The sequence below is a fragment of the Rhineura floridana genome, chromosome 4 (genome assembly GCF_030035675.1).
Source record: "Rhineura floridana isolate rRhiFlo1 chromosome 4, rRhiFlo1.hap2, whole genome shotgun sequence".
Classification (NCBI taxonomy): Eukaryota; Metazoa; Chordata; class Lepidosauria; order Squamata; family Rhineuridae; genus Rhineura; species Rhineura floridana.
In genome coordinates, this window is record NC_084483.1 from 133,585,081 (window position 1) to 133,607,424 (window position 22,344).

Consider the following 22,344-nt stretch of genomic DNA (forward strand, 5'->3'; position numbering starts at 1 on the left):
GCACACTTGGAGGAGGACTGCGAAGCCACGTTAGTGTATAGATGCTCATTCTCCCCTCCATTTGTCACAGAGAAAGAATGATTCTTCTGTGGGCAAAGAGAAGGAGTCTGCAAGCAGGGAAGCCTTTCAGAGGTGAGGGAGCATTTGCCACCTCTCTGGAACCTGGTGAAAACAGAGCTTGGATGTGGCAAGTCCCTCCCCCATTTTCATTTGCCCAGTTGCTGACCCTTCTCCTCTTCCTGAGTGGTTGTGGGTGGGTGTGAGTGGAGGTGTGGTATGTATATATTGTGTGCGAATAACAAATGGAAAGCAGAAGTGCTGTGTGAGGGTAGGAATGGGTACTGAAAAGATTTTGCAAACCCCAAACACACACACACACATCAGGCTCAGTTCAAATGTTATGGGTGCTCCCAGACAAGTGTTTATTATGGGATTGGTGCATGCATGTTTTTCACAGCAGCCACATGATGTTGTCAGCATCAATATGCCAGCCTGTATCCACCCCATCCCCATTTGATCTGAATTTACACTTTCTGAAAAAAATCTGATTTATAACCCCCCCACCCCACCCCCCAGGTTTCTTCATTTAGAAAAACCAGTTCACGGAACGTAGGGAGGAAAGGAGAAATGGTGAAATCAGGCAGTAAGTACTTGGGGTTGGGCAAAATTGGTTTGGTGGTGGTAATTCAACAGGCTTTAACAAATTCCTTAACTTGGGATTTATGCTGTTTCTGCGGTTCTTCTGTCAATGAACATGCTGTTCAAAAGCACTATGAAAATTAAAACAAAATCTATAACCTAACACTGAGAGAGCAGAATAAAATCTAAACAGCCATTTCCAGTTTCTTCCAAAGCAAAAGCTAACCTCCGCCTTTCCTAAATAAGTATCTTGGTGCAGAAGAGCCTATAGAACATTAATGTGTAAATATATATTTATTTTGGTCTGCATTGTCTCTCTCCTGCCTTCTCCATATTCCTATTTTCTAGTCCTTACCATTATTTTTAAAAATTGCCCTAACTATATGAAAACCAGAACTTTGGCATGTAGAGTTGAAGCCTGTGCATAATTTATTTCAAATTTATTTTTACTCAATTTGAAAAACTCAGTGTGCTGAGTTTAGATATTCAAGTGCTGAGCTAGAAGAGATGACAGCTTGGAGGGTTAAATTATGTAAAAAGACATTGGTTCACGTCTCATGAATGGCATGTTGCTCTTATGTTGACAGAAGTCAAGTTTAATGGAGGAAGATGAAAGAACTGCCCTTAGGACCCAATGCAGGCTCCCTCCTTGCACTTCCATCAGGATGACACAGATGGGATCAGCAAGAAGACTTTGAAATCACATCAGGAACAGCACATCCATCGTTTTGACACAGACATGCAATAGCAATGAGCTGCTATGCTAATGCAAGAAATAACTATTTTGGTGAGAAAATATAGTGGTCCTGTTTAGCCTTTTCTCAGCTCTGGGACTACTCATGGATCATGTAGGTCATCCTGTAATGACCCATACTGCCATTACTACCCTCTTCTGATCCCTTTCTTCATGCTAAATATGCCTCAATTTATACAGTAATTCTACACTAAAAATTAGGAGCATGTGGGCATTGTGCCTTGTCTGTTTGTGGGAAGCTACATCCACATAGTTGCACTGTGGTGGTACCACTTTTAACAGTACCAGTTCATTTCTCAAAGAGCAGGGATCAGCTGAGGAAGTTGGAATCAGTGTAATCTTGCAACAACGGCATGGTGGGTTCCACTTCACACAAACAGCTTCCCACATGGAATGTATGTACAAATGTATATTTAACTGCATGCTGAAGAGGCCAGTGTGATATAGAAGATATGGTGTGAACTGGGGACGCTAGGGGCCCATCCAGAGTGCCATTTTATTGGTTTATTCTGCAACGTGTTCTTGACTCAGCAATAGTGCATTAAAAGTAAAGGTGTCCCCGCATTTGTAGTGCGAGTCGTTTCCGACTCTTAGGGTGACGTCTTGCAACGTTTACTAGGCAGACCGTATATATGGGGTGGGATTGCCAGTTCCTTCCCCAGCCTTTCTTTACCCCCCAGCATATTCCAGGTACTCATTTTACCGAATACGGATGGATGGAAGGCTGAGTGGACCTCGACCCCTTTTACCGGAGATTCGACTTCCTCCTTCCGTTGGAATCGAACTCCGGCCGTGAGCACAGCTTCGGCTACATTACCGCCGCTTACCACTCTGTGCCACGCAGGATCTTAATAGAGCATTAGCAGTGGGTTTATTCTGCTTTAGTTTGTTCTGCAATGCTTCCCCAGTGCTACTACATTATTGCTGTCTGGAGGGGGCCATAGTGCAACAAAGCAGGACAAAAATAAATCAGAACATTTAAGGTATAAAAAGTTACAGGATCTCAGCAGGAAGTTACGGGATATGCACTGATTGGAAATGAAGCAGTGTTACCACCCCAAAACTTTTGCAGGCGGAGTCATGTGTGACCACCTCAATAGCATCATGAGCAGAAATAATCATGAATGCACAATAAAAAGGACGTCTGGAGGGACCCTAGGTTTTAAATCTCTGCTCAGTGACAATGCTGAATGGGTAGCCCTGAAATGATCCCTTTTTCTCGACCTAAGCTGTATACAAGAAGAGTGCAAGGAACTGCAATGTGGCACTTCTGCCAGGTAGCAGACCTGCAACATAACATAAGGAAGGATTCGCTAACAGGCAAAAAACCTTGCGGTTTAAGAATGTACCTATAGCCCACAGGTATTTCTACCAAACTTTAAAAAGCAGGGAAATTGGGCAGCTATTAATGGCACTGACTTCTGCAAAATAGAACCCCGTGGACCTTAGAAGTGTCTCAATTTGCACAAGATAAAACAGTGGGAGGTGAAATATATTCTAACAAAATTCTAGGTGTGCTCTATTTTATTTATTTTATTTATTTATTAAATTTATATACCGCCCGACTAGCGATAGCTCTCTGGGCGGTGAACATAAAATAGTATAAAAATACAATGAATAACAAAATAATATTAAAATACAATCAACAATACAATAAACATTATTAAAATTAGATCAATGTAACTTAAAATGCTTCAGAGAATAGGAAGGTTTTGACCTGGCGCCGGAAGGAAAGCAGAGTCGGCGCCAGGCGTACTTCCTCAGGGAGACTGTTCCATAGTTCGGGGGCCACCACTGAGAAGGCCCTAGATCTTGTCATCACCCTCCGGGCCTCCCTGTGAGTTGGAACCCGGAGGAGGGCCTTCGTAGCAGAACGTAGTGCACGGGCCGGTTCATATCGGAAGAGGCGTTCCGCAAGGTATCGTGGTCCCGCACCGTATAAGGCTTTATAGGTTAATACCAACACTTTGAATCTAGCCCGGAAACATATTGGCAACCAGTGCAAGCTGGCCAGAACAGGTGTTATATGCTCGGACCGCTTGGTCCTTGTCAGCAATCTGGCCGCCGCATTTTGCACTAGTTGTAGCTTCCGAACTGTCTTCAAAGGTAGCCCTACGTAAAGCGCATTACAGTAATCCAAACGTGAGGTTACCAGAGCATGTACCACTGATGTAAGGTCCTCTTTACTCAAATAGGGACGTAGCTGGGCTACCAACCGAAGTTGGTAAAACGCATTCCTAACCACCGAGGCTACTTGAGCCTCAAGTGAGAGGGAAGAGTCTAAAAAGACTCCCAGACTACGAACCCGGTCCTTTAGGGGGAGTGTAACCCCGTCCAGGACAGGGTATATATCCACCATCCGATCAGAGAACCCGTCCACCAACAGCATCTCAGTCTTGTCTGGATTGAGCTTCAGTTTGTTAACTCTCATCCAGTCCATTGTCGAGGCCAGGCAACGGTTCAGCAAATCGACAGCCTCACCTGAAGAAGATGAAAAGGAGAAGTAGAGCTGCGTGTCATCAGCATACTGATGACAACGCACTCCAAAACTCCTGATGACCTCTCCCAACGGCTTCATGTAGATATTAAAAAGCAGGGGGGACAAAACTGACCCCTGTGGGACCCCATATTGGAGAGCCCGCGGTGTCGAGCAATGTTCCCCAAGCACTACCTTCTGGAGACAACCCGCCAAGTAGGAGCGGAACCACTGCCAAGCAGTACCTCCAACTCCCAACTCCGCGAGCCTCTCCAGAAGGATACCATGGTCGATGGTATCAAAAGCCGCTGAGAGATCAAGGAGAATCAACAGAGTTACACTCCCTCTGTCTCTTTCCCGACATAGGTCATCGTACAGGGCGACCAAGGCTGTCTCAGTGCCAAAACCGGGCCTAAAACCCGATTGAAATGGATCTAGATAATCAGTTTCATCCAATAGCGCCTGGAGCTGGCCAGCAACCACCCGTTCCAAGACCTTGCCCAGGAATGGAACATTCGCCACTGGCCTGTAGCTGTTAAAATTGTCTGGGTCCAAGGAAGGCTTTTTCAGGAGTGGTCTCACCACTGCCTCTTTCAGACAGCCCGGGACCACTCCCTCTCGTAAAGAGGCATTTATCACTTCCTTGGCCCAGCTACCTGTTCCATTCCTGCTAGTTTTTATCAGCCAGGAGGGGCAAGGATCCAGTACCGAAGTGGTTGCACGTACCTGTCCAAGCACCTTGTCCACGTCCTCGAGTTGAACCAACTGAAGCTCATCCAACAAAACAGGACAAGACTGTGCTCCGGACACCTCACTAGGATCTACTGCTATAACTTGAGAGTCTAGGTCCCGGCGGATACATGAGATCTTATTCTGGAAGTGATTGGCAAACTGATTACAGCGGGCCTCCGATGATTCCACCCTGTCCGGAGGATTTGAATGGAGAAGCCCCCGGACAACTCGAAAGAGCTCCGCTGGGCGGCAAAGAGATGATTTAATAGTGGCAGCAAAATGATGTTTTTTAGCTGCCTTCACTGCTCCTACATAGAGCTTAGTCGAAGCACTAACCAGCGCATAATTGTATCCGTCGGGAGTTCGTCTCCATTTCCGCTCAAGCCTCCTCCTATCTTGCTTCATCGCTCTCAGCTCCGGAGTATACCATGGAGCTGTATGAGCTCTACACAGGAGAGGGCGTGCAGGAGCGATCGTGTTTACAGCCCGGGTCATCTCCGTATTACACAGAGCGACCAGGGCTTCAGCAGGAGCGCCAGTCCTATCAGCCGGAAAATCCCCCAGAGCCCTTTGAAAACCTTCAGGATCCATTAGTCTCCGGGGGCGGACCATTTTAATAAGTCCCCCACCCTTGCAGAGGGAAGAGGTTTTTAATTGATCTATGTTTTTAATTGATCGTGAACACCTTGCCTTAAATAAAGTGGTTTAAACATAGCAGGCTGAAAACATAAATCCTCTTTTTTCCAACAACTAGAGTCATTGCTAAAGTAGCAGCATATTGTAATCAGTCTGATTTTACATTAAACTGCAGTTTCAGGTCCAACTGTTAATACACCCAAAATAGAAATAGGCCATAACCTCCAGTTTGAAACAAAAAAGGCTATCTTCACCATCATATGACACTGACCAATAAAAAGGCTTTGAAATAATAAAAATAAATTTGACACAGATTTCTAGGATGAATAATGAGGGAAATAAAATTTTCTAGTTTAGATTCTCTGTAGAAACACAGGAAAGAAGCAAAGTAAGAAGAACACCAACAAACATACAAAAATATAATTCTCCATCTTTGGAGATGGCAGGTGTTGCAACCACTCACCATATACTCAGAGGCACATGTTACCAAATTCTTCCAAGCTACACAGCAAGTGGATTGGACTGTGAAAAACCAACCCAAATGGCGTTTGCATTTTGACAACTTTGTAGGGCAGTAAAATATCTCAGAGAGGAGTTCAGGTCTCCTGCTCCCCTGGTGCATTCACTATAGCTGCCCAATTTCCCTGCTTTTTAAAGTTTGGTAGAAATAGCTGTGGGCTATAGGTACATTCTTAAACCGCAAGGTTTTTTGCCTATTAGTGAATTTCCCTGCTTTATAATCCAGGAGGTAAGAAATGGGATCCTGTGCAAGTTTGCTGAGAATGGATTGATCATTTGCATGCTTATTGAGTTAAGTGGGATTTACACACACACACCAGGCAATCATGCTTAGGATAGGTGAAACTGACCACAGGGGATGGGGAAGGGAGGAGGGGAGGAGGGAGGGGTGGAAAGGCAGAGGGGAGGACTGAGATGGGAGCAGGCAGGAGGGGGAGGAGAGAAGAAGGACAGATGTGGTCGTTTGCATGTTTATTGAGTTCAGTGGGATTTACTCCCGTGCAATCATGCTTAGGATAGGTAAAACTGACTGGGGGGGAGGGACGGAGGGCTGGAGTGGGCGGGGAAGGCAGAAGAAGGAAGAGGGGAGGAGAAAGGGAGAGGAAAGGGGAAGGAGGGAAAAGGCAGGTCTGATCATTTGTATGATTATTGAGTTGAATCGGATATACTCCTATGCAATCATGATTAGGATAGGTAAAACTGACCAGGCTGGGCCTGCCAAACAAGACGTCTTCTGTATCTTTCATAGTTGGGCAGGGGGAAGGGACAATTCTACCTTGTGGTTTTTCCCATTACAATGTTGCAAGAACACTGGCACTTGGCTGACTTTCTCTTCTGCTAAAGATACAGGATCAGTCTCAGACCCTGAACCTGGCAACCCTACCTCCCACCCAAATTTAAAACAAAGCTGTCCCTGGCCACATCCACACCAGGCCTCTATTACACTTTGGACAATCATTATTTATTTATCTATTTATTTAGTGTATTTATATACCGCCCCATAGCCGAAGCTCTCTGGGCAGTTTACAATAACTAAAAACATTAAAAACAAATATACAAATTTAAAAACACATCTTTTAAAAACAATTTAAAACAATTTATCATGGCTTCTCTAAAAGCCATGGCTCAAAGCCAATCATGGCTTCTCTCAAAGAATCCTGGGAACTGTAGTTAGTGAAGGGTGCTGAGAGTTGCTAGGAGATGCCCTGTTTCTCTCACAGACCTTTAATCAGAGTGGCTGTCTGTTAACCATTCTCTCAGGGGAATAGGAGTCTCCTCTCAGCACCCTTCACAAACTACACTTCCCAGGATTCTTTGAGGGAAGCCATGACTGTCTCAAGTGAAATCAAGTCTGGTGTGGGTGTGGCCCTCTTATTAGCCAAGCCCAGCAGCTATAAGGCTTTTAGAACTCTGACAGCTGGTCCTTACTGAGCATGCCCCGCATTATAATAGGCTTCCAGCCAAAATTTATTAAATTAATTAAAAATCAACCAGGCATTTTTTTAACTTTTAAACTGCAGTAGATGAACGTCAGAGTATGGGGCAAGGTCAGTATTAGGATTAAAGGGACTCTGTGAACATGGGTGATTTTTAATGAATTTCAACAGATTATGAGAACTTGCAGAAAAAAGTCCAAAAGGGCTCTGAGGTTTTTTCTCTCTTTTTAGACTTTGAACTCTCGATTCTCTCTGACTGTTTTGTGTATTGCCATGAAAATTGACAGGGTTGTTAAGCAAGCATTTCTGAGTTCAGAACTATAAGTTTTGTAAGGTTTTGTTTTGAAATGAGCTTATGGGAAGCCTCAGAATGGCATGGGGGGATATTTTCCATTTAACATTGCGGAATGTGAAAAATCCCCGCTGACTATAGTATACAGCCACTCTTGTGGCTGTATAATATAGGAAGAAGACCCCCTCCCAGGAGATCCTCAGAGAGCCCTGCCCTCCAGATGTTCTGGACTACAACTACCATTAGCCCCAGCTAGCATCAGGCTGATGTGAAACTGATCAGTTTTTGTCCTCCTTCAGTCATCTGAGCAGAGCAATCTGGTGAAATTGCTTTTACAATATGACTGAGAGTGGAGCTGGAGATAGTGTTCTTTTTGCCCGATAATGCACAATTGCATGGGGACTAACTGATGTGCAGTCACCACTGAAAAGGGACAGCTTCAGCCTGCCATTAAGAAAACATAAAATAATAATAAAGGGCCCATTTGTTGTCCTCTGGAAGCACCCACAGTCTGCCTATTGTGTCTGCTCTTTTAACAAAGCCCACATAACTTGCTGCATCTTTTATTGAAACAAATCCTTCAGAGAGCATTTTATTTTTCCATAAGGGGAAAAATGTATGAGCATCTACAATAAATGGCAGCCAAGCTTGAAATAACAACCACATTCCACATGTTTCCGCTGAAAGAAAAGCAGCTATGAGTTAAAAGAAAACAACCTGTCCAGATATTTGTAATTAAATAGCAATAAAATGATGCATGCTTACTTGAAATGTTTTCGCAAAAGTCTTGAATTTCAAAAAGAATTCATATAATCTACCCAGATGTTATTGAAATTATTATCAATGGTCTGATTCTGAACTCACTTTAGCTAGGGACAGGTACTATTAAGTTGTTAATATCATGCATACATAAATAACTTATATGAGCTGTGCCTAACATGAACTGCTTATTATAAACAGGAGCAGCATATATGAAAATGGCATGAACTGTGCCTTATAGGTGCTTCATACGAGGTATGTACTCCTGCAGCAGAGTGAGCCAAAGAAATCACTGCAGATTAGGGAGGAAAATATTAAATGGTCTCAGACCAAGGTGTCTCAGGAATCACTACATTCCATATGAACATGTTTGGCAACTTTATACACATTTTAACACCTTTCTTACAGTTCAACTATTGATCGTGGTTCCATAGATTTAACTATGTGCTGTGTGAAGAAGTGCTTTCTTTTGTCTGTCCTGAAACTTCATTCATTCAGCTTCACTGGTGTGAAGTGTTATGACAGAAGAACTTCTTTCTGTCCACTTTCTCAATGCCATGCATGATTTTATATACAGTACCTCTGTCATGTTTCCTCTTAGGCTGCAATCCAGTACATACTTACTCAGAAGTAAGCTCCATTGTGTTAATGGGACTTACTCCCAGATAAGTGTGTACTTGCCTTTTCTCTAAGGCAGGGTATAGCCATCATGCTAGTAGCCATTTATAGCCTTATCCTCTATGCATTTGTCTAATCCTGAGAGAGGTGAGGTGAACTGTACACAGTATTCCAAATGCCGTCACACTATAGATTTGTATAATGGCATTATGATATTGGTGTTTTTATTTTCAATTCCTTTCCTAATGATCCCTAGCATGGACTTTGCCTTTTTCACAACTGCTGCACACTGGGTCGACATCTTCATTGAGCTATCCACTGTGACCCCAAGGTTTCTTTCCTGGTCAGTCACCACCAGTTCAGATCCTATAAGCATATATGTGAAATTAAGATTTTTTTTGCCCCAACATGTATCACTTTACATTTGTTTACATTGAATTGCATTCTCCATTTTACCACTCATTCACTCCATTTGGAGAGGTCCTTTGGAGCTCTTTGCAATCCTTTTTGTTTTAATGACCCTGAACAATTTAGTATCATCAGCAAAATTGGTCACCTCACTTTTTTGAAGGAAGCCTTCTTGCAGCTAATAGCATCTTTGACTCTGCTGACAACCATGCTGGCATCTTCATAGCCCTGATCTGAGGTATACACTCCAGCTGAGCTTCTTACTGTGTTTGTAAACAACTCCCAAGCATTGGAGTAATTTAACCATCTCGACTTTGCCTTTCACCTTCCTTTTTACCAATCCCCTCACTCTGGGGGAAGTTTCCTCTTTTAAAGTCAAATGTGTTTGTATTGGATTTTCTTGGCAATTGGCTATTTACATGTATGTTTAATTTAATAGTGCTATGGCCACTGCTCCCAATTATTTCAATAACACTTACATCTCGCACCAGGTCCTGGGCGCCACTTGAGATTAAGGCCAGGTTTGCTGCCCCTCTGGTCAGTTTCATGACCTAGAACACAGTTGTTTAAGTTATCTAGAAATGTTACCTCTTCTTTGTGACTGGAACACATAAGTAGTCAATCTATATGATCTGGAGGGCACCAGGTTAGCAAAGGCTGGTCTAGGTCAATTATCTCACTGTTGTTTCCCTGGCAAATAGTGGGGAATTCAGAGATGACACAGTTCTGCTATTCCCATTGAAATGGAATCTTCCTTTGCTGGCAGAGTTGCCACTCCATGTCGCTGGCTTTGTTCTTTATTGCTTCTTACACTCGTTGGAAGTGAAATCAAATTATCTGCATGCATGAATCTTCTGATATCTCTTAATGATCCCTAGATAGCTCATCTTTCCTTTCCTTTTTTTTAAATGGCATAGGAGACACAGAGCGTTTTGATGGAAATTAAAAGAAAACATTCAGTGTTGTGACACAGTTTAAAGTAGGAGTGGATCATAGAAGACCTGAAAGGGCACTCATTGGATATAACCCATCTGGTGCTCTCATGCACAACACCCGGCTAATCTAAATCAGCAACATTTGCTCATTACAAGGGTGCGATTATTTTTTATGGCATTTGAAGTTGTTTTCTTTCAGGCAGACAGTCAGTATCATCATAAGACTGGGGAAGAAGCCAAGCGGAAACCCTTAAAGCTCTCATCTTTGTTAGGCATACAATACTCCATAAATTACAGGCAACAAAATGTTACAGATTAGGTTTCTGTCGATGGACAAAGAATTAGTTGGCAGCTAACCCAGTGTTCATAGGGAATGAATGTCTCTGGGCTTTTCTCCATTAGTAAATATTAATGCTCTGCCAACTAGTACTGAATCTACTCTCATATCAACTTTTAGTTAGATGTACAGGTTGATGCTGCCAGCCCTAGTCCGATAAACGCAACCTGATGGCAAGTTTGCTGAGCATCTTCTTGGAGTACGCTGCATGAGCGGAAAATATTTCACAGGATCCCTCTGCTATCCTGATTATTCACACATTTTTATAATTGACAATAACAGTGACAAGAGCAGAGATAGACTGAAGTTGGGGATAAGCTAAAGAAGGATGGTAACTCAGTGACAGAGTATGGGCTTTGCAAGAAGGAGGTCACAGGCGCCAACCCAGGCGTTCCCAGGTAAAGCTTGGAACAACTCCTGTCTCAAATCCTGGACAGCTGCTGCCAGTCAATGAAAAATATGAAATGGACTGCCTTCAAGTTGATCTCAACTGTTGGAGACCCTATGAATAGGGTTTTCATGGTTTACCACTGCCTTCCTCTGAGGCTGAGAGGCAGTGACTGGCCCAAGGTCACCCAGTGAGCTTCATGGCTGTGTGGGGATTTGAACCCTGGTCTCCCAGGTCGTAGTCCTAGGATAGGTAAAACTGACCAGGAGGGGGGGAGGGCGGAGGGGAGGGGAGGGAGGAGGGGGAAGGAGGGGATTGGAAAGGGAGGGGGACGGGAAGGGAGGGGGAAAGCAGGGGGAGGGAAGGGGAAGAGGGAGGGGATAGGAGGGAGGAGGAGGGGAGAGCAGGTTTGATAATTTCCATGCTTTTTTCAGTGGGATTTACTCCCATGCAATCATGCTTGAAAATGAAATGGACTGCCTTCACGTTGATCTCAACTGTTGGAGACCCTATGAATAGGGTTTTCATGGTTTACCATTGCCTTCCTCTGAGGCTGAGAGGCAGTGACTGGCCCAAGGTCACCCAGTGAGCATCATGGCTGTGTGGGGATTCGAACCCTGGTCTCCCAGGTCATAGTCCAACACTCTAACCACTACCCCACACTGGCTCTCAATGCAGACAATACACAACAAAATGCTCGAATGGACTGACTCAGTTATAAAGCAGTTTCCTATGCTCCTAAGCAAAGGACTGTCCCCTGCACTTCCAACAGGCTAAGGAGTATTTGGAGGACCTTCCCCTGCATCTCCAATTAGTAGGGAGTATCTTTGCCATTGCTGGGTATCTTATGTCCTTTAGTTCAATCCTCACCTCTCTTATTAATCATTCTAAAACTGTGCCTTCCCTCAGGCAAAAGGGAATTTTCAGAGGTTAGCAACCACCAGTTTCAAAGGAGAACAAACATTATACCTTATACCTCTCATGGCTATGTAGAAGAGGACATTCTGGCAAATGCAGTATCACAATATCACATGGGTGAGAGATACTGGCCTAATCTTCATGCAATGCTAAGCCAAATTATGGCCTAGCAAGAAAGAGCAAGTGTAAGGCTATCAACAGGCCCGGCACCAGTGGATGGCCATGTCAGGTACTGGCTGAGGGCCCCGTGACTGGCCAAGGGCCCCATGACTGGCCAAGGGCCGCTGGGGCTGGAAGGGTGAAGCTCCCATTCCCCAATTCCCCCCAGCCAAATCACTCCTGCATGCATGCATAGCCGGCACACACTTAAATATGCCCAGTCGCACCACTTTCCATGTCAACACACATGCCTGCCACCACTTAAGATGGCAGGCATGTGCACTGTTGTGTGAAGTGGTGCAACTAGCATATTTAAGCATCAGGAGCCCACAGCAGACTAATACCCATGGGTCTGCAGTGGGTTGGTGCCAACCTTGACTACACAGCATGGAAACTGAAGCCATTTCACTCCTCCCCCAGTCCTACTGCTGCCAAGTTACCCAGGGCTAAATCGTGGTTTGGCTTAGCGTTATATGTGAACCTAGACTTGTCGGTTGTCTTCCCCAAACAAACCATGAGTGGTAAACCAAGGACAAACCTTGGTTATGCCCATATTTGCATGTAACACTAAGCCAAACCATGGCTTAGCTCTAGGAAGTGTGGCAGGAGCAGGACAAGGACAGGAACTAAGCAGCCAGGAATTTTGTTCTGAGTACCTGCATGTTGCTCATTCTTGGGAATTGGACCACTCTATACCTGCCAAAATCCCGTTTTGTATTAAAAATGTAGGGGTCCCTCTTTATATCTGCCTCTTTTGTATCCTATCAGCCAGAAATTTGAATAAAAAGGAAGTATTGATCAAAATAAAAGCTTCTTACCAGTGGGAAACTAAAAGACCACCCAGGCATTATCATCCCTGAATGCAGAAGCAGCTCTTGTGCTGTTTGCCATGAAATCACACACTTTATTGCACTCAACAGAGGAAAAGGGTGGAAACTGTATTAACACAAAAGCTGGGAATGTTTGCAACAGCAGCATTTTTAAATGGACTATTAATGTTGCAAGGCACAGATCAGCAATAAATGATTGTTAAACACTTGAGGCTTGGAAAACACTCTGTAAGAATTTATTTTGAAATTAACCACTACTGGGAATAAATTGGTATGTTACAACCTACCTTACTGAAGATACATGAAGAGGCAAACTGAAGCATTATTTTGGGCCGTGCAAATTGAGATGACCTTTTCTCTTGCCTTTTATATAGCTTAATCGCCGAGGATGTTTCTTTAATGGGCAATGATGGCCAGAAGATGCTCACTTAAATTAACACTGGTGGTTATTGATTACTAGTGCTGCAAACTACTATACCCCCCCCCTTGGGTGAGGACTGGAGAGAAACAGATTGGGGAGTTTGAATGAGATGGTGAAGGAGCTAATCTTGGAGGAAGGGACTCCACAAACACACTGCTTATTTTAGGGAACTGATGCTGCTATACATATTAGTAGCACTATCTATCTGAGTGTTTGTTTGTTTATTAAGTATGTTTTAGACCACCCTTCATCACATAATCTCAGAGCAGGTTACAACACAATTAAAACAACATCAATTTCCAGACAATTAAAAGCAGATAAAAGGAGCACAATTCTATAATCTCATGGAGCCTGCTAAGAATCCAAAATTGTAGCAGCCAGGGCCGGTTCTAAGGGGCGGCCAGGTTGGGCACTGGCCTGAGGGCCCTGCATCTACAGGAGCCCCTGGGGGCCTCCTGAGGGGCCCTCCATTCCCCTTCTGTGAACCACGGCACAAGCCATGCTGTGGATCGCAAGACAAAACCTTCGAAGCCACCCGCCATCCCCCCGCTTCACCTACCTTTCTCTGCTGTTCTTTGCGGCTGCGCACACTGCATGCGCAGGGTTGCCATCAATCAAGATGGTGGCTGAGGTTTTTGTAAGGGACTGAAGCCTCTGCCGCCATCTTGGTTGATGGCAGCAATGCGCATGCTGAATGCCATCAACCAAGATGGCGGCAGAGGCTTCAGTCCCTTACAGAAACCTCGGTCACCATCTTGACTGATGGCAACCCTGCACATGCAGTGCATGCAGCCGCAGTGAACAGCTGAGACAGGTATGTGAAGCGGGGGGGATGGCAGGGGGCAACGGGTGGCTCGGAAGGTCTTGTCTTGCGATCCATGGGATCGCAGAAGGGGAGCGGAGGGGCCCGGGGCAGGCTAATGCCCAAGGGCCCCCTCATTCCTGGAGCTGGCCCTGGTAGCAGCAGCTAACATTTCATAAATTATGCAGGCAAACAAATCTTTGTCTGGTGCCCAAGAACCAAGAGTACCAGCCCCAGTAGCATTTCTAGGAGGCCATTCCACAATTGGAGTGCCACTACAGAAAAGGCCCTATTCAGTGCCCCACTCAATGTATTCCCCCACACTCCAGTTGTTTGCTTCGACCCTGTAGATGACATCCCTAGACATTCTTCTCATTCAGGGAGCTACAAAGTGTGAAATATATGGGAAGCTAAGTGGTCTGCAAATCCTTAGAACTGTAGCTGTACCACAGGGGCAAACAGGAAGTAGCCTATTGCCTAAGCAACTGTCCTGCCTTTCATCACTGCATATCAAGAGTCCAGATTTCCTGGCCCTGCTGGAATGTAGAGGGTGGCCTGAGCAACTCTGGTGGCCTCAGCAGCAGCAGGGAGAGCCGTCTCACATGCCAAATGGCTCACAGAAACTGAGCTAGAGCTGGACATGGCTTGAGCATTATAGAAGCTCTCCATTTGAAAGAAAGAGTTGGCTTCTTTTGTGTGTGAGAGAGACTGATCCATTAATTCAGTTTAGTTTACCTTCGTTTTTAAATAAAGCATTAAAACCATTTTATGGCTCTCCAGCCTTTCAACTGACTTGGCTGTTTTACAATAGCTATTATGGGTTTTCCATGACAGAAAACCAAAGTGCAAAATGAATATCATGTGGGAAAATATCATTGGCTTAGTTCAGAGTCCTGTTCAAGACACTCACCCCCGCTATTGTGCTCCTGTCACTTGACCCCATTGCCCTCTACACTTTGAGGGGTAATTTATGCAGATAGGACCCTGCTCTGCCTGTGAAGGCCCCCATGCAATTTAGAATCTGGCTCAATCAGGGGTTCCTACAGTCACACAGGGAGCCTACATGAGTTAACTCTCCAAGGGGCAGGTCCCAGAGTTGAGTGCTAGGAACATGAAGATGGGGCCAATGAGCACACACATCCCACTCTCCCCATCATACAGTTCTAATTGTTTGCGGCTGTGAGCAGGGCTCCAATGAAACCTATTTTTTCCCTCATCATGTCTGAATCCAAGTAATCTGTAGGCTTAAATTCTCTCTGCTTCTGAAACTGCTGCACTCTGATGAAAGAATATTAACTGATTAATCATCTGCCAATTTAACTGCTGAATTGGTTAAGTTTGAATAAACGTGCATGTTATGAAAACTCAATACTGTATAGATATAATTTTGAGATATTGAAGGAAATATCAAAGATCCTAATTAACATTCTAGCAGTCCTTGTTAGAAGAAAATATTTAATATGTTTATTCTGTATTATAGTATCACACTAGAACCATATTTACTTCAAAAATCACCAAGAATGCCCTTAAGTAGCAGTCCCAGACTCCCACTGGATTACATTTGCCCTCTCTGATTAATCAACCAGCATTTTAGTGGATTTATTTATTTATTTATTTATTTATTTATTTTATTACATTTCTAGACCGCCCTATAGCAATAAGCTCCCAGGGCAGTGAACAGCATAATAAAACAGATTAAAATACAAGCGGATGTAAATACAATACAGTACACAATAAAACATAATTAAAATTCCAAATTTAAATTCAATTTAAAAAATTTTAAAAATTTTTAAATGCCTGGGCAAAGAGGTAGGTCTTTACCTGGCGCCGAAAAGATAACAGAGAAGGCGCCAGGTGTATCTCGTCAGGGAGGGCGTTCCATAGTTCGGGGGCCACCACCGAGAAGGCCCTAGCTCTAGTTGTCGTTCTCCGTGCCTCCTTATGCATTGGGACACGGTGAAGGGCCTTTGACGTCGAGCGCAGTGACCGGGTAGGTACATAGCGGGAGAGGCGTTCCGCCAGGTATTGCGGTCCGATGCCGTTAAGGGCTTTATAGGTAAGAACCAACACTTTGAATCTGGCCCAGAAACATATTGGTAGCCAGTGCAGCTGGGCCAGAACAGGTGTTATATGAACAAATTTTTTAGTCCCAGTAAGGACTCTGGCTGCAGCATTCTGCACCAGCTGAAGTTTCCGAACCGTCTTCAGAGGTAACCCAACGTAGAGTGCATTACAGTAGTCCAATCTAGAGGTTACCAGAGCATGGATAACTGTGGCGAGGTTCTCCCTCTCCAGATAGGGTCGTAGTTGGGCTACCAGCCGAAGCTGGTAGAACGCATTCCGTGCCACCGAGGCTACTTGAGCCTCCAGTGACAGGAGCGGATCTAATAAGACCCCCAAACTACGGACCTGCTCCTTTAGGGGGAGTGTAACCCCATCTAGGGCAGGTCGGACATCAGCCATCTGGGCAGAGAGCCCCCCCACCAACAGCATCTCAGTCTGGATTAATCTGCCAGTTAAATATTTTACAGCTTGTAGCCTTACCTTAAAACCTTAAAGAAGAGGTCACCAAAGTAGCACCTGCAGGTTCCAGTGTACCCACCAGAAACTTCTATGGCACCATATATATTCCCTCAAAAATCAACAGTTCATGAGCAGCTGTTTGCTCAGCCTCTTCTACACTGAAGATGTCCCCTCAAACACGCCCACATTTTATTGAATGTTAGGACTGAACACCAAACCTCCCTTCCATTCTGAACAGACTAAAGGTACAAGGAGCTTCTCTCTGTGAGTGAGCACAGTGGTGGCTGATGTAGGTGCCTTTCCCCCATTGATTCAGGGGTCTAATGGAAGCATGCCTGCAACCTTTTGTGGTCCTATCTCTTATTCTGCTCTTTTAGATGTGGCAGCCATTTTGTGTTATGCCATACCACCATGGCAGCCATTTTGTGACTGGTAGCCACAGCACTTTCTCAAAAATCCAAATGAGTCCACAGGCCCAAAAAGGTTGGTGAGACCTGCCTTAAAGACAACCACCAATTAACATATATATGTTAGAATGCATATAGATCAGGGAAGAGGCTGCTACTGTAATGCCACCCCAATCTCTCCGTGCTAATAATTTTACTCCCAATGAATGTCTATGAGGGGCTTACAGCACAAACCTGTTTATTCTGAACTAAGTCCCATTGTATTTAATAGGGCTTACTCCCCAAGGACATGTAGATAGGATTACAACCATATATATCCTTGTGCAAAGCTCCAGGTTTCCCAAGCTCCTCCTGATTCACACAGCAGCTTGAAAATGCTAATTCTTGGTTATTTTATGAAAGCAAACAGGAGCCATATATAGCCAGTGTGAAACAGGGTTTTCTGTGCCCACATCAGCTGCTGATCAGTATCTTAAAACATAAAAGATTTTACCACAGAGAGAGACATCATTGTTGTTTTGGCAAATTCAGTCACCTCACTAAAGCATTTGCACTCAAGGACACAATAAAGCAAAGCAGCTGGCTAAAATATTTAAAGTGTATGAGGACAGCGGGAAACCTTCTGGAGGGGCAGGCAAACAAAATGGTGGTGCCAGATCATTGCAATTGTTGCCGTTAAAGGGAAGAGGCTCGCACAGCGAAAGAGATGAAACGCAAGAGGACAATAAAATCTTTATTTTCTATGAATAAAACATTACTTCATTCATATTGCAATGAAAGGGGGACTTCCCATATCAATTTAGATGTACATATTTGCTTTCAAGAAGAGAAGAGTTTGCTTGGGGTTTAAGGGCTGGTTCTATGAATCATTAATGCTGTGGGTATAGCTGCCATTACAGCTTTAGCGCTAAGATTGTTACAGTTAATCCTGCTCGGCTATCATGCTTGTTCTTCTCTAGTCTTTGGTCATCTCTGAACGGCTGCGGCTCAGCCACAAGCTTCTAGTCTTTTCCAGGTTCATCTGTTTTTACATCATGCAGTTGTTTAAGCACATGCTTCAATTTTCCAATGATATTAAGAGGATTTAGAAGTTCTTGGCTTGACCTTGTTCATTTTATGACAACCAGACGCAGGAGCATTGCTTAGTACTTAAAGGACTCTAGAACAGACCTATGACATTAGTTTGCATAACATTTGCATATGCTTATTTATTCTTTTCCAATTAATCTGAGAAATTATGACGGCGAATAGCTGGGATCTCTCCTGTACTGCCCTTTGCAGGGGACCCAGACACCCTATAAGCAAAGTTAAAATTAAAAATAATTTTTTTAAAAAAGAGGGAAAGGTCAGAAGATCTGGGGCTCACTGCAAAATATCAGTCCCCAGGCCACCTCCTAACAATTCACCTGATATGAAGGAATAGGACTTTCAGCAATTCTGAGTTTGGTTTTCAGTTGCAAAATTTGCCTTGCAAGATGTTTGCTTTTCTGTTAGAGCCCCCCCCCCCCGCATAGGAAGGTCAAAAGGACAGAGTAAGGTTAAAAGCACAAGAGGTTTTTTCCCAAGAGATTTTATACAAGGGGGTATTGTATGTAGCACAGGAGGGGACAATTAAGGGGAAACAGAAACATGAGAAACATAACCATGTTTCTGACTGGCTAAAAGATTGAGACTGAAAATATTGTATATCAGTCAAGCTAGAAAATTGGGTAGTTAGTCAGTTAGTCGTGAAGTCACTTCTGTAGTTGAAGAGCTGCAAAAGAGGGAAAGGGCTGAAACAGTTTAAGAGAGATGGGGCAATGGAAAGTGTAAGACAACACTATTGGGGGACACAGGAAGAAGGAACCAGGAGAGGACAATGAAAGGACCCAGAAGCTGAACTGAGGGAAGCAAATTGATGCATATTCCTTTGGTTAGGAAAACAGTCTAGACTTGAGTATATATTGGTTTGTTGTTGTTAGGTGCCTCCACGTCGACTACGGCTTATGGCTACCCTATGAATCAGCGACCTCCAAGAGCATCTGTCATGAACCACCCTGTTCAGATCTTGTAAGTTCAGGTCTGTGGCTTCCTTTATGGAATCAATCCATCTCTTGTTTGGCCTTCCTCTTTTTCTACTCCCTTCTGTTTTCCCCAGCATTATTGTCTTTTCTAGTGAATCCTGTCTTCTCATTATGTGTCCAAAGTATGATAACCTCAGCTTCATCATTTTAGCTTCTAGTGATAGTTCTGGTTTAATTTGTTCTAACACCCAATTATTTGCCTTTTTCGCAGTGGTGTTTATATCTTGTTGTGTTTTTAATGTGCTTTTATGGATTGCTATTCTAATTATAAAATTAGGGTGTTCCCCCCCCCATTAATTTTCTCAAAAACCATGTAACTTTTTGGCTTCGTAAATCCATAAGTAAACATAAAGTTTGTTTTATAAAAAATGTAGTGTCAGCAGAGCTTGGAAAAGTTACTTTTTTGAACTACAACTCCCATCAGCCCAATCCAGTGGCCACGCTGGCTGGGCTGATGAGAGCTGTAGTTCAAAAAAGTAACTTTTCCAAGCTCTGAGTGTCAGGTATTGTTTCCCCCACATCTAAGTGCCATACTACTCTTTCCACTATAAGGAGAAGGATAGGCAAGAGAAAAATAAAGAGATCCACTTGGTGGCAGTGGTGAAAGTAACAAGAAAGAGGGTTTGGTTTGGCTGGTTTTCTTGCTTCCCGTCCCTCTCCCTGTGCATGCTGTAGCCCCTGCCATCACAGCTGATAAGGGATCTTGCAACTTGAATCCTTGCATAGATTAAGCAGTTTGTAGGCATTTGTAGCTCTGTATGTATCTTTTAGTGTTTTCACTGTCAGTTGTTTCCAACAAAGTCATTGTCTACAGAATGACTTCTGCTTCCACAAGCAGAATTTCCCCTCCCTGTCCTCCCCCTGTACCCCCCCCAATCTGCTCTAGGGATTTTTCCAACCTTCCAGAACAGATGGGGGGGCTGGGAAGAAGGGGGAAGTTCCATTGCATGAGCAGAAGTTATTCCATGAGTGCAATGACTTTCCTGGATACAACCCTTCCTTAATATAAACCACTTCAAGTTACTTTTTATCTTTAACTGTCTATAAACTGATTAAATAAATAAATAAAATGGTTAATCCCTACATGAAAAACTGCACCTGCCAAAATGCCTTTGTCTGCATTAAATATTAAGGACTAGCCCTGAGTTCCACTCTTACTTGCCACCCTTTCCTTCTAAAAGGCAGCTGACTAAAAGAAGCCTCATTTGAACAGCAGGGTTCAAAGTCTGTGGCTCATGGGTACTCTACTAGGCAGCCGTAGTGGAAAATTCTACTGGCTGCAGTCCCAATCTGTGCGTGCACAGCACCTAGATAAACCTATTAAACTATTAGCAGCCACACTGTTAGTTGTTTGGCAAGGAATGGGATCTGAGAGGGACTGACTGATTTTGGCAGCAACTGATTTGGATTATCAAGGATTTTGTAATAAGATGACTCATGCACAGCCCCAGCTGATGGATCAGTGGAAGAACTATGCATGCACCTGCGATTTGTACCTACGATTCCTCATCTGGCTAGGGTATGCACTCAGAAGTCTGTTTCCACTCACCTCTGAATTCATGGTGACTGAATTCAATCACTTTGGTCACTCCCAGACTGTATTTTCTAGGTGGGGTTCAAGAACATACTGGAAATTTAGGTTTGTGCAATTAAAGTGGATTAAAGTGTTCTGTTGCCCTGGCACAGCAAATCTACTTTAAAAACCAACAGATTTTTTTGTGGTTAGGTAAGTGATGGGGAAAACACACTGTAAAGTGTGAGATGAACAAATGCTGAATGAGAAGATGTATAAACAACATGCAAACAAATCAGGATGAATGCTAATCATTGTATAACCTCCCTGCAAACAAATCTGAACAAATGTTCAGTAAAGAATATACATAGGCTGTGAACACACTAGTCGCCAAAACAAAGAGTTTCCATTAGCCACATCTGGAGGGCGAATGGTTGATCAGCTGATTGATTGCAAAATCACTTTGAAGCTGATTATAAAAAAAAAAAGCACTCAAGCTACTCCCTCCAGATTTTACTGTAAAAAGAGATGGGGTCTGACTAGTGTCATGTGCCCCATTTTCAGAAAAGAGAAGTGGAGTTACACTGGAACCGGCAGAACAGTGAGTGTGTTTCTGCCCATAATCCAACCTCTGCATAAGCTTTGTGCATGCAAATTAGGACCAATGCTCAATAAACAGGTCATCTGTAGGAGCCCTCCTTAACTTTATGAATGACATGTGTTACCATGCAGAATAAGCGTTTAAATGCAGAGGTCTTTCTGCAATGCATCACCGTGGCCTCTGAACCACTGCCTTTTAGCGTTATGCAGGAACCACCAAATCCTGAGACATAACACACTTAATTTTGTGTGATGATACTATATATTTGTTTGGATTTTCAGAGTTTATTTATATTGTGCTATAGTGAGGCTGCCAAATCATCAGGGCTATTCTTTGTTTCAAGGAAACACCTCTTATTTCAAACATTACTGTTCTCTAATGGCCCTTCTTTTTACTATTTTATATAGTTTGCTGCTTCTCACTGTGAATGAAAAGAAAGAGCTAGACAGAGATTAAGAATAACTACGTAAGCTTTTTATTTATCCTGTGCATAAATAGGATAAATGTACTATGCTGTCCTAAGATTTTCAGAAAAACATGCAACTTACATAACAAGCACACTTGGATCCACCACAGCTTTGCTTCTCTCAGTTGTTTCCAGCTATTGTGTCACCCTGTCTTTATTTCATTCTTCAGATGCCTCAAAGAGTCCTTTGTGCTATACAAAACTCTTCCCAGCCAGGTGGTCAGTACAAATCAACCAGCTAAAATGGTCTCATCCAGAGTGAGATCCTCAGTCACAGAAAGTCCTTGCCCCTGCACATGACAGAGTCCAGGGCCAGCCCAAGACATTTGGCTGTCTGAGTCAGAACAACAAATGGCACATCCCAGTAAGTCACGGTGCATAGCACCCAAGGCTGGTCAAGTTATTTTGGCACATGAAGCAAAAACTCTCACCAGCATCTCTCCTTTGGAGTATCAATACAAAAAATTAAATAACTAGCGATTTGCTGCATTTCACTGACATCCAAAATCAGCTGCATGACTCTGTGTAATTATAGGATCGGGCAGAGCTTGGAAAAGTTACTTTCTTGAACTACAACTCCCATCAGCCCCAGCTAGCCTGGCGCTGGCTGGGGCTGATGGGAGTTGTAGTTCAAAAAAGTAACTTTTCCAAGCTCTGGGATCGGCCCTGAGCCCAACAGAGTCCAACTAGCAGTTTAGACCTGATATATCTG